At 31.0% G+C, this 11,913-nt stretch overlaps 4 long non-coding RNA genes across 4 annotated transcripts; all 4 read right to left on the bottom strand.

Moving 5' to 3' along the window:
- Positions 1-213: 213 nt before the first annotated feature.
- LOC139894033 (uncharacterized) lies at positions 214-1,532 on the bottom strand. The gene is made up of 5 exons (XR_011774780.1): positions 1,396-1,532; positions 1,175-1,250; positions 809-877; positions 451-540; positions 214-370 (listed from the first exon to the last, which is right to left on the bottom strand). It is a non-coding gene; the product is annotated as an uncharacterized lncRNA (long non-coding RNA).
- A 1,342-nt stretch (positions 1,533-2,874) lies between these two features.
- LOC139894032 (uncharacterized) lies at positions 2,875-4,152 on the bottom strand. Its single transcript, XR_011774779.1, has 5 exons — positions 4,042-4,152; positions 3,821-3,896; positions 3,455-3,523; positions 3,094-3,183; positions 2,875-3,013 (listed from the first exon to the last, which is right to left on the bottom strand). It is a non-coding gene; the product is annotated as an uncharacterized lncRNA (long non-coding RNA).
- Positions 4,153-5,555: 1,403 nt separating this feature from the next.
- Positions 5,556-6,170, bottom strand: LOC139894031 (uncharacterized). The gene is made up of 3 exons (XR_011774778.1): positions 6,100-6,170; positions 5,740-5,829; positions 5,556-5,659 (listed from the first exon to the last, which is right to left on the bottom strand). It is a non-coding gene; the product is annotated as an uncharacterized lncRNA (long non-coding RNA).
- A 1,995-nt stretch (positions 6,171-8,165) lies between these two features.
- LOC139894030 (uncharacterized) lies at positions 8,166-9,449 on the bottom strand. The gene is made up of 5 exons (XR_011774777.1): positions 9,332-9,449; positions 9,111-9,186; positions 8,745-8,813; positions 8,385-8,474; positions 8,166-8,304 (listed from the first exon to the last, which is right to left on the bottom strand). It is a non-coding gene; the product is annotated as an uncharacterized lncRNA (long non-coding RNA).
- Positions 9,450-11,913: the final 2,464 nt, after the last annotated feature.

Genomic DNA, 11,913 nt, shown 5'->3' with positions numbered 1-11,913 from the left:
TAGTTGAGGTACCCTTAACTGTATTATCAATTTCCTCTAATGCTTCATATATGTTCACTCAAGAAAATGCAATAAAATAATAAAAGAACATTAAAGAAAGATACTTACAACCATGCATACACTGGTAAGAAATTAAAGTACATGATAGAGCTAGAGAAACTTTGACACATTTGTCCACCACAAGTTGTCCACCATAAGTGACAAAAAATTAGTGATTAGCTAAGCATAATTGGGTTATAACCATGAACCCTGAAATTAAGATTAGAGGTATTAGTTTGACAATATATTATGTAACATGTATGCTGAGTTGGGTTTTTTATAAGTAGTGCGGACAGTCGTCAGTCCAGGTCCTTGTTTGAGCTTCTGGTGCCTACAGAAAAAATAAGTAAATACTTGAATACGGTTTAAGAATCAACATATAGGCAGATGAAAATAATAAGGGTTCTTTACCGAATTGGCACTTTCATCTTCAAGATCAGAAGTTGCAAGCCATTCAATGGAAGGTTTCAACTAACATGCGATACAGGCATGCATAAGGGCCTGCTTTCATGTTAAACAATGAATAATCAATCAAACAATCTAATCAATCTTAAAAAACTTAATAGAAGTCTTTAACTACCGATGAAATACCTAAGATACCCTTGTATACAATAAAATTGAAAAAAAAAACTTGTGGAGGCCGATCAATGTTACCATTTTATAACAAACTGTAATGCCATAATACCACCTATGTTTATTTCATATCATGTCATTAAGTAAAATCAAAGGCTTCACTAAATAAAATGCAAGTAAAGAAGCTTAGGGTTACCTCTGTATGATGATAAATATATCTATTTGTTAGAGTTAACCATTCGACTTTTTCCCATTTAACATCTGCCTGAAAAGATAAAATGGTATGATATTAGGTGAATAAGGTGAAACGTACACAAAAAGTATCTCAAATATACTGTGCTCAAAGGTTCCAATTCAGATGAAAATTTATTAGATATTTAAATCATCAAAGGTGTTGTATATATGGATTTGTCAGTTAACTACGAATCTTATCTACATACATATAGTTTTGTAAATATGGATATAGAATGCTTAAGTGGGAGATGAATACTAAAGCTCAGACATCATATAACATAGTTTCACCTTGTAATACATTGTTCAAAGGTATATATCACAAACTCACTTGATAAAAAATTCAGACCTAATATTCCAGACTGTTGTCTTTTCTTCAGTGATTTCAGTATTCGTAATGCCGGATTCTGCAACAACACTAACATCACAATTAACGGTAATGATGATGATGAACATAGGGGTTGAATAGTGATAAATTCGTATATGTACCCTTCATATTCTTAAACGTAAAAATCAGAATAACATTAACAACAAAATAAGTACTCGTAATACCTGCTTTCTCCATCTTTGATTGTAATACCCGCTTTCTCCATATTTGCATTGTTTTTCATTTCAATTTTTTTTCTTGGCTAATTCAATTCATCAATTATCACCATTCTCGATCGGTACAGATATATGTACACATATAACGCTGGTATTTCGTTGAGATTTGCTCACACCTCAATTAAATTCATTAAACAGAATGAAGCAATAAATAGAAAAATGTAAATAACTAAAAATACAAAATCAATAATCTATTATATAGAAAGAAACCTCAATTCAGAGACGGAGATGAACTAATTTTACAACCTAAATATTCAGTCACCTATATTACATCATAAGCAATGAATATTGGTACCAAAAGAATAACCATAAACAACAACATACATCGAAAATCATAAGGTTAATTATAAATTTAAGCATACTGTAGCAGTAATCAAGTTTAAGTATTTAACAACTAATAGATGGCAATATAACAGCTACGACATATATAAATATATCAGATTAAATGAATGCCAAAAAATGCAATCCAAAGTCAATTGTTCTAAATAATTTCACAATAATATAAGTAAAGGCATACCTGCATCCAAAGTTTTAATGGGTCGGCTACGTCGCACTAAAGTAAGATATGTCTCAATTCGCTTACCGTTGCAGTGGCACTTGCTTATTCTAAAGCAATTGTCCATTCTCTATCATCACCCAACAATCCTATTGCGAAACAGGTTTTTCTATAAGTTAGATACTTGTTGCCAATACTCATCAACTCTTTAAATCAAACAAAACATGATATATATGTCGTTGTAAACTCAGCATTCATTATCACAATTTTCTGTTACAGCCTGAAATTAAACTCTGAATTCATAAAGTGAAATCTGTATTTCAGTGGTATAAATACTTGATTCATCATATTACATGTATAAACTATGAATATACAATTAGGGTTAACAATTTAACCTTAATAAGCATTTGTCAATTCTGCTAGTGTTTAATCCGGATCAAGTAATAGCTTCATGTCCATGTTCATACGGGTTTCGATTTCTTGTTTTTTTTACAATTGATGGATTACAATTCAATCTTAATTGATTCAAACCCTAAATTAGTTAAACAAAAAACGAAGTTACCTGCATCTTAATCAATCAGTGGCTTAACCCATTTCAATATGCAAAGTAAGACGATGACCTGCTTCTGAATTGCTTGACCGATCTTCGATTTCCATGATAAGATTCACAAGTTACATAACAATCAATCTCGTATGTTCTCGTGTAATCGATATATGTGTGAAGAACCCTAATTTTCCCTTATGTTTTTGTATAATCAGGGGTATTAAGAAGAATGGATGAGAGATTTTTGGGACGATGAAGATTGTACAACCATGCATACACTGGTAAGAAATTAAAGTACATGATAGAGCTAGAGAAACTTTGACACATTTGTCCACCACAAGTTGTCCACCATAAGTGACAAAAAATTAGTGATTAGCTAAGCATAATTGGGTTATAACCATGAACCCTGAAATTAAGATTAGAGGTATTAGTTTGACAATATATTATGTAACATGTATGCTGAGTTGGGTTTTTTATAAGTAGTGCGGACAGTCGTCAGTCCAGGTCCTTGTTTGAGCTTCTGGTGCCTACAGAAAAAATAAGTAAATACTTGAATACGGTTTAAGAATCAACATATAGGCAGATGAAAATAATAAGGGTTCTTTACCGAATTGGCACTTTCATCTTCAAGATCAGAAGTTGCAAGCCATTCAATGGAAGGTTTCAACTAACATGCGATACAGGCATGCATAAGGGCCTGCTTTCATGTTAAACAATGAATAATCAATCAAACAATCTAATCAATCTTAAAAAACTTAATAGAAGTCTTTAACTACCGATGAAATACCTAAGATACCCTTGTATACAATAAAATTGAAAAAAAAAAAAACTTGTGGAGGCCGATCAATGTTACCATTTTATAACAAACTGTAATGCCATAATACCACCTATGTTTATTTCATATCATGTCATTAAGTAAAATCAAAGGCTTCACTAAATAAAATGCAAGTAAAGAAGCTTAGGGTTACCTCTGTATGATGATAAATATATCTATTTGTTAGAGTTAACCATTCGACTTTTTCCCATTTAACATCTGCCTGAAAAGATAAAATGGTATGATATTAGGTGAATAAGGTGAAACGTACACAAAAAGTATCTCAAATATACTGTGCTCAAAGGTTCCAATTCAGATGAAAATTTATTAGATATTTAAATCATCAAAGGTGTTGTATATATGGATTTGTCAGTTAACTACGAATCTTATCTACATACATATAGTTTTGTAAATATGGATATAGAATGCTTAAGTGGGAGATGAATACTAAAGCTCAGACATCATATAACATAGTTTCACCTTGTAATACATTGTTCAAAGGTATATATCACAAACTCACTTGATAAAAAATTCAGACCTAATATTCCAGACTGTTGTCTTTTCTTCAGTGATTTCAGTATTCGTAATGCCGGATTCTGCAACAACACTAACATCACAATTAACGGTAATGATGATGATGAACATAGGGGTTGAATAGTGATAAATTCGTATCTGTACCCTTCATATTCTTAAACGTAAAAATCAGAATAACATTAACAACAAAATAAGTACTCGTAATACCTGCTTTCTCCATCTTTGATTGTAATACCCGCTTTCTCCATATTTGCATTGTTTTTCATTTCAATTTTTTTTCTTGGCTAATTCAATTCATCAATTATCACCATTCTCGATCAGTACAGATATATGTACACATATAACGCTGGTATTTCGTTGAGATTTGCTCACACCTCAATTAAATTCATTAAACAGAATGAAGCAATAAATTGAAAAATGTAAATAACTAAAAATACAAAATCAATAATCTATTATATAGAAAGAAACCTCAATTCAGAGACGGAGATGAACTAATTTTACAACCTAAATATTCAGTCACCTATATTACATCATAAGCAATGAATATTGGTACCAAAAGAATAACCATAAACAACAACATACATCGAAAATCATAAGGTTAATTATAAATTTAAGCATACTATAGCAGTAATCAAGTTTAAGTATTTAACAACTAATAGATGGCAATATAACAGCTACGACATATATAAATATATCAGATTAAATGAATGCCAAAAAATGCAATCCAAAGTCAATTGTTCTAAATAATTTCACAATAATATAAGTAAAGGCATACCTGCATCCAAAGTTTTAATGGGTCGGCTACGTCGCACTAAAGTAAGATATGTCTCAATTCGCTTACCGTTGCAGTGGCACTTGCTTATTCTAAAGCAATTGTCCATTCTCTATCATCACCCAACAATCCTATTGCGAAACAGGTTTTTCTATAAGTTAGATACTTGTTGCCAATACTCATCAACTCTTTAAATCAAACAAAACATGATATATATGTCGTTGTAAACTCAACATTCATTATCACAATTTTCTGTTACAGCCTGAAATTAAACTCTGAATTCATAAAGTGAAATCTGTATTTCAGTGGTATAAATACTTGATTCATCATATTACATGTATAAACTATGAATATACAATTAGGGTTAACAATTTAACCTTAATAAGCATTTGTCAATTCTGCTAGTGTTTAATCCGGATCAAGTAATAGCTTTATGTCCATGTTCATACGGGTTTCGAGTTCTTGTTTTTTTTACAATTGATGGATTACAATTCAATCTTAATTGATTCAAACCCTAAATTAGTTAAACAAAAAACGAAGTTACCTGCATCTTAATCAATCAGTGGCTTAACCCATTTCAATATGCAAAGTAAGACGATGACCTGCTTCTGAATTGCTTGACCGATCTTCGATTTCCATGATAAGATTCACAAGTTACATAACAATCAATCTCGTATGTTCTCGTGTAATCGATATATGTGTGAAGAACCCTAATTTTCCCTTATGTTTTTGTATAATCAGGGGTATTAAGAAGAATGGATGAGAGATTTTTGGGACGATGAAGATTGTACAACCATGCATACACTGGTAAGAAATTAAAGTACATGATAGAGCTAGAGAAACTTTGACACATTTGTCCACCACAAGTTGTCCACCATAAGTGACAAAAAATTAGTGATTAGCTAAGCATAATTGGTTTATAACCATGAACCCTGAAATTAAGATTAGAGGTATTAGTTTGACAATATATTATGTAACATGTATGCTGAGTTGGGTTTTTTATAAGTAGTGCGGACAGTCGTCAGTCCAGGTCCTTGTTTGAGCTTCTGGTGCCTACAGAAAAAATAAGTAAATACTTGAATACGGTTTAAGAATCAACATATAGGCAGATGAAAATAATAAGGGTTCTTTACCGAATTGGCACTTTCATCTTCAAGATCAGAAGTTGCAAGCCATTCAATGGAAGGTTTCAACTAACATGCGATACAGGCATGCATAAGGGCCTGCTTTCATGTTAAACAATGAATAATCAATCAAACAATCTAATCAATCTTAAAAAACTTAATAGAAGTCTTTAACTACCGATGAAATACCTAAGATACCCTTGTATACAATAAAATTGAAAAAAAAAAAACTTGTGGAGGCCGATCAATGTTACCATTTTATAACAAACTGTAATGCCATAATACCACCTATGTTTATTTCATATCATGTCATTAAGTAAAATCAAAGGCTTCACTAAATAAAATGCAAGTAAAGAAGCTTAGGGTTACCTCTGTATGATGATAAATATATCTATTTGTTAGAGTTAACCATTCGACTTTTTCCCATTTAACATCTGCCTGAAAAGATAAAATGGTATGATATTAGGTGAATAAGGTGAAACGTACACAAAAAGTATCTCAAATATACTGTGCTCAAAGGTTCCAATTCAGATGAAAATTTATTAGATATTTAAATCATCAAAGGTGTTGTATATATGGATTTGTCAGTTAACTACGAATCTTATCTACATACATATAGTTTTGTAAATATGGATATAGAATGCTTAAGTGGGAGATGAATACTAAAGCTCAGACATCATATAACATAGTTTCACCTTGTAATACATTGTTCAAAGGTATATATCACAAACTCACTTGATAAAAAATTCAGACCTAATATTCCAGACTGTTGTCTTTTCTTCAGTGATTTCAGTATTCGTAATGCCGAATTCTGCAACAACACTAACATCACAATTAACGGTAATGATGATGATGAACATAGGGGTTGAATAGTGATAAATTCGTATCTGTACCCTTCATATTCTTAAACGTAAAAATCAGAATAACATTAACAACAAAATAAGTACTCGTAATACCTGCTTTCTCCATCTTTGATTGTAATACCCGCTTTCTCCATATTTGCATTGTTTTTCATTTCAATTTTTTTTCTTGGCTAATTCAATTCATCAATTATCACCATTCTCGATCGGTACAGATATATGTACACATATAACGCTGGTATTTCGTTGAGATTTGCTCACACCTCAATTAAATTCATTAAACAGAATGAAGCAATAAATAGAAAAATGTAAATAACTAAAAATACAAAATCAATAATCTATTATATAGAAAGAAACCTCAATTCAGAGACGGAGATGAACTAATTTTACAACCTAAATATTCAGTCACCTATATTACATCATAAGCAATGAATATTGGTACCAAAAGAATAACCATAAACAACAACATACATCGAAAATCATAAGGTTAATTATAAATTTAAGCATACTGTAGCAGTAATCAAGTTTAAGTATTTAACAACTAATAGATGGCAATATAACAGCTACGACATATATAAATATATCAGATTAAATGAATGCCAAAAAATGCAATCCAAAGTCAATTGTTTTAAATAATTTCACAATAATATAAGTAAAGGCATACCTGCATCCAAAGTTTTAATGGGTCGGCTACGTCGCACTAAAGTAAGATATGTCTCAATTCGCTTACCGTTGCAGTGGCACTTGCTTATTCTAAAGCAATTGTCCATTCTCTATCATCACCCAACAATCCTATTGCGAAACAGGTTTTTCTATAAGTTAGATACTTGTTGCCAATACTCATCAACTCTTTAAATCAAACAAAACATGATATATATGTCGTTGTAAACTCAACATTCATTATCACAATTTTCTGTTACAGCCTGAAATTAAACTCTGAATTCATAAAGTGAAATCTGTATTTCAGTGGTATAAATACTTGATTCATCATATTACATGTATAAACTATGAATATACAATTAGGGTTAACAATTTAACCTTAATAAGCATTTGTCAATTCTGCTAGTGTTTAATCCGGATCAAGTAATAGCTTCATGTCCATGTTCATACGGGTTTCGAGTTCTTGTTTTTTTTACAATTGATGGATTACAATTCAATCTTAATTGATTCAAACCCTAAATTAGTTAAACAAAAAACGAAGTTACCTGCATCTTAATCAATCAGTGGCTTAACCCATTTCAATATGCAAAGTAAGATGATGACCTGCTTCTGAATTGCTTGACCGATCTTCGATTTCCATGATAAGATTCACAAGTTACATAACAATCAATCTCGTATGTTCTCGTGTAATCGATATATGTGTGAAGAACCCTAATTTTCCCTTATGTTTTTGTATAATCAGGGGTATTAAGAAGAATGGATGAGAGATTTTAGGGACGATGAAGATTGTACAACCATGCATACACTGGTAAGAAATTAAAGTACATGATAGAGCTAGAGAAACTTTGACACATTTGTCCACCACAAGTTGTCCACCATAAGTGACAAAAAATTAGTGATTAGCTAAGCATAATTGGGTTATAACCATGAACCCTGAAATTAAGATTAGAGGTATTAGTTTGACAATATATTATGTAACATGTATGCTGAGTTGGGTTTTTTATAAGTAGTGCGGACAGTCGTCAGTCCAGGTCCTTGTTTGAGCTTCTGGTGCCTACAGAAAAAATAAGTAAATACTTGAATACGGTTTAAGAATCAACATATAGGCAGATGAAAATAATAAGGGTTCTTTACCGAATTGGCACTTTCATCTTCAAGATCAGAAGTTGCAAGCCATTCAATGGAAGGTTTCAACTAACATGCGATACAGGCATGCATAAGGGCCTGCTTTCATGTTAAACAATGAATAATCAATCAAACAATCTAATCAATCTTAAAAAACTTAATAGAAGTCTTTAACTACCGATGAAATACCTAAGATACCCTTGTATACAATAAAATTGAAAAAAAAAAAACTTGTGGAGGCCGATCAATGTTACCATTTTATAACAAACTGTAATGCCATAATACCACCTATGTTTATTTCATATCATGTCATTAAGTAAAATCAAAGGCTTCACTAAATAAAATGCAAGTAAAGAAGCTTAGGGTTACCTCTGTATGATGATAAATATATCTATTTGTTAGAGTTAACCATTCGACTTTTTCCCATTTAACATCTGCCTGAAAAGATAAAATGGTATGATATTAGGTGAATAAGGTGAAACGTACACAAAAAGTATCTCAAATATACTGTGCTCAAAGGTTCCAATTCAGATGAAAATTTATTAGATATTTAAATCATCAAAGGTGTTGTATATATGGATTTGTCAGTTAACTACGAATCTTATCTACATACATATAGTTTTGTAAATATGGATATAGAATGCTTAAGTGGGAGATGAATACTAAAGCTCAGACATCATATAACATAGTTTCACCTTGTAATACATTGTTCAAAGGTATATATCACAAACTCACTTGATAAAAAATTCAGACCTAATATTCCAGACTGTTGTCTTTTCTTCAGTGATTTCAGTATTCGTAATGCCGGATTCTGCAACAACACTAACATCACAATTAACGGTAATGATGATGATGAACATAGGGGTTGAATAGTGATAAATTCGTATCTGTACCCTTCATATTCTTAAACGTAAAAATCAGAATAACATTAACAACAAAATAAGTACTCGTAATACCTGCTTTCTCCATCTTTGATTGTAATACCCGCTTTCTCCATATTTGCATTGTTTTTCATTTCAATTTTTTTTCTTGGCTAATTCAATTCATCAATTATCACCATTCTCGATCGGTACAGATATATGTACACATATAACGCTGGTATTTTGTTGAGATTTGCTCACACCTCAATTAAATTCATTAAACAGAATGAAGCAATAAATTGAAAAATGAAAATAACTAAAAATACAAAATCAATAATCTATTATATAGAAAGAAACCTCAATTCAGAGACGGAGATGAACTAATTTTACAACCTAAATATTTAGTCACCTATATTACATCATAAGCAATGAATATTGGTACCAAAAGAATAACCATAAACAACAACATACATCGAAAATCATAAGGTTAATTATAAATTTAAGCATACTGTAGCAGTAATCAAGTTTAAGTATTTAACAACTAATAGATGGCAATATAACAGCTACGACATATATAAATATATCAGATTAAATGAATGCCAAAAAATGCAATCCAAAGTCAATTGTTCTAAATAATTTCACAATAATATAAGTAAAGGCATACCTGCATCCAAAGTTTTAATGGGTCAGCTACGTCGCACTAAAGTAAGATATGTCTCAATTCGCTTACCGTTGCAGTGGCACTTGCTTATTCTAAAGCAATTGTCCATTCTCTATCATCACCCAACAATCCTATTGCGAAACAGGTTTTTCTATAAGTTAGATACTTGTTGCCAATACTCATCAACTCTTTAAATGAAACAAAACATGATATATATGTCGTTGTAAACTCAACATTCATTATCACAATTTTCTGTTACAGCCTGAAATTAAACTCTGAATTCATAAAGTGAAATCTGTATTTCAGTGGTATAAATACTTGATTCATCATATTACATGTATAAACTATGAATATACAATTAGGGTTAACAATTTAACCTTAATAAGCATTTGTCAATTCTGCTAGTGTTTAATCCGGATCAAGTAATAGCTTCATGTCCATGTTCATACGGGTTTCGATTTCTTGTTTTTTTTACAATTGATGGATTACAATTCAATCTTAATTGATTCAAACCCTAAATTAGTTAAACAAAAAACGAAGTTACCTGCATCTTAATCAATCAGTGGCTTAACCCATTTCAATATGCAAAGTAAGACGATGACCTGCTTCTGAATTGCTTGACCGATCTTCGATTTCCATGATAAGATTCACAAGTTACATAACAATCAATCTCGTATGTTCTCGTGTAATCGATATATGTGTGAAGAACCCTAATTTTCCCTTATGTTTTTGTATAATCAGGGGTATTAAGAAGAATGGATGAGAGATTTTTGGGACGATGAAGATTGTACAACCATGCATACACTGGTAAGAAATTAAAGTACATGATAGAGCTAGAGAAACTTTGACACATTTGTCCACCACAAGTTGTCCACCATAAGTGACAAAAAATTAGTGATTAGCTAAGCATAATTGGGTTATAACCATTGATGTGAAGCGAGGTGTATATAAAATAGTTTATATTTTACTAGGAAAAACTATTAAATACGATACAATTTTACACAAGATATTTATTTATTTATAGAATGGATATACTTAAACCTTGCTACAACACTTATAGGCAGTGTACCTAATCGTACAGTAGTGTAGTTTTTAGTAAGTCCGGTTCGTTCCACAGGGAAATCTTTAAACAAAGCTCAACGCTATATTAGTTTACTTTTATAAAAATACAAATATATATATAAGTAATATTATTATTATAAAGGGGGGTTTTTACCGTTTAATGACCGGTTTGTCGATTTTAAAACATTAGTCGCAGTTAAAACCTAATGTAAAATATAAAATAAATACAAGACTTAAATTAAAGCGTAAAGTAAATAACAATAATGAAATTGCGAATAATAAAATTGCGATAATTAAAAAGTACGATAATTAAAAGTGCGATTAAATAACAATAAATAAAAGTGCGATAATTAGAAGTGCAATTAAATATAAAATAAAGGAAATTAAATATGAAATAAAAGAATTATGCTTATTTAAACTTCCGTAATCATGATGTTTGACGTGTTGATTTTAGTTTTATGCCCATGGGTTAATTGTCCTTTGTCCTGGATTATTCAATATGTCCGTCTGGTTTTTGTCCATAACAGTCCATCAGTCATAAATATAAATTGCAAGTGTCCTTGTCAAATTATTATTATACCCGAAGTTAAATATTCCAACTAATTGGGGATTCGAATTGTAACAAGGTTTTAATACTTTGTTTAATGAATACACCAGGTTATCGACTGCGTGTAAACCAAGGTTTTACTACTTTGTTAACAATTACACCAATTACCCTTGAATGTAATTTCACCCCTGTTTTAATTATTCTAGTGGCTATTAATCCATTCCCGTGTCCGGTTAAATGAACGATTATTCGTACATATAAATACCCCGCCCATCGTGTCCGATCGAGTGTATATGGTAATTTATAGGGACGCCCAATTGTAAATCTTTATATTAACATTAACAAACTTTCATTTAGTTAATCAAATATAAAGCCCATTAATAGCCCATAGTCTAATTTCCACAAGTG

The sequence above is a fragment of the Rutidosis leptorrhynchoides genome, chromosome 2, assembly GCF_046630445.1.
Source record: "Rutidosis leptorrhynchoides isolate AG116_Rl617_1_P2 chromosome 2, CSIRO_AGI_Rlap_v1, whole genome shotgun sequence".
Lineage (NCBI taxonomy): Eukaryota > Viridiplantae > Streptophyta > Magnoliopsida > Asterales > Asteraceae > Rutidosis > Rutidosis leptorrhynchoides.
Note: the sequence above shows the minus strand (reverse complement) of the source record. Positions and strands in the feature narration are given on the sequence as shown.